This window comes from Ovis aries, chromosome 3 (genome assembly GCF_016772045.2).
Source record: "Ovis aries strain OAR_USU_Benz2616 breed Rambouillet chromosome 3, ARS-UI_Ramb_v3.0, whole genome shotgun sequence".
NCBI classification, from domain to species: Eukaryota; Metazoa; Chordata; class Mammalia; order Artiodactyla; family Bovidae; genus Ovis; species Ovis aries.
Genome location: NC_056056.1, coordinates 172,349,208 through 172,350,625, shown reverse-complemented (window position 1 = coordinate 172,350,625; position 1,418 = coordinate 172,349,208). Strand labels below are relative to the sequence as shown.

At 40.6% G+C, this 1,418-nt stretch overlaps 1 pseudogene; it reads left to right on the top strand.

Annotated features, from left to right (window-relative positions):
- The first annotated feature begins 821 nt into the window (after nucleotides 1-821).
- On the top strand, nucleotides 822-1,017 carry LOC101122853 (small EDRK-rich factor 1-like; annotated as a pseudogene).
- The last annotated feature ends 401 nt before the right edge of the window (nucleotides 1,018-1,418 follow it).

The following is a 1,418-nucleotide window of genomic DNA, read 5'->3' as shown; positions in this document are numbered from 1 at the left end:
AAATTATTATTATTGCTCCACTAAATGAGCTTTAAAGATTGTTTTTACCTCATTGTCTCCTATGAAATTATCAGAGATATACTCTATATCTAATAATGGACTGTGGTCCTTTTAAAGAACTATAAGTCAGTGTAAAGTCTAAGATTTCCCCACCTTAAGGACCAATTTTTGCCTCTTTCAGAGTGATGTTACCTCCCTCGAGAATGCATGTGTTAACCAACATGCATTCAGAGTAAAATGCATGCTTTCAGAGTAAAAGCTTACAGATTTCTGATGGTGCTATGGAATTAATTCCATGCCTGATGAAAATGGAGGAGGATTGTCTCAGAGCTTAGGTGTGGAAGAATTCTAACCATTGAAAGTGACAAGAATGGGTAGAAAGGATGGTGGATGTGTTAACTTTGGGCTTCCAGCCCAGCCCTCATATTACATACTTCACAAAAGTTTCTAAAAAGATCTTTAGAAAAACCTTTTCAGCTTAGGTAAATGTGGTGTTAAACCATTAATCGTTGACCCCTTTCCTCTTCTTATTCAGCTCTTAATCAGATTATACAAAAGCTTTCAGACGTTCTTGGTTTCCAATGCCAGTGTGTGAGGATAAAGTAGATTTTCTAAAATGCTGCCTCAGAAGTCAAAATTTTAAAACTTTTACTGCTGGGTGTAGGTCCACAAAATAAATTCTTCATTAAGAAAAAATGTCAGCACTGGGAGCACCCGTGCAAGCTCAGTCTTCCAGAGACAAATGGGTTCAGCCATGGAGCCTGTAAGAAAGTCATTGCTCTTCGGAGTTCCTCTCTTCCAGGCTCAGTGTGGTGGTCAGCATGGCCTGTGGAAATCAAGGAGGAGAAGTTGCCCATCAGAAATACATAAAGAAATCCCAAAAAATTAGTAAGGGGAAAAGGAAAAGCAGGTAGTTTGACTACCTCTCAGAGGAAACAGAAGGAATCTGAGATCATGCAATAAAAGCAGAAGGCAGCCGACGAAAAGAAGGCTATGCAGAGAAGAGAAAAACAATGACTGTTTAGAAAATCTGGGTGCTACTGCTAATTAGGTGTATCATAAGTTCTATGATGAAGGTTTTGTAGAATGAACAGCCATACATGTGTTATATCTCTATGAAACCAGTTTAAACTTAAAAAAAAAAAAAAAAGCGCTGCCTCCTGGAAGCACCTGTAGATTAACAGCTGACATATCTATATGCTTCCCTGGTAGCTCAGTTGGTAAAAAATCTGCCTGCAATGCAGGAGATCCTGGTTCAATTCCTGGGTCGGGAAGATCCCCTGGAGAAGGGATAGGCTACCCACTCCAGTATTCTTGGGCTTCCCTTGTGGCTCAGCTGGTAAAGAATCTGCCTGCAGTGTGGGAAACCTGGGTTCAGTCCCTCGGTTGGGAAGATCCCCTGGAGAAGGGAAAAGCTA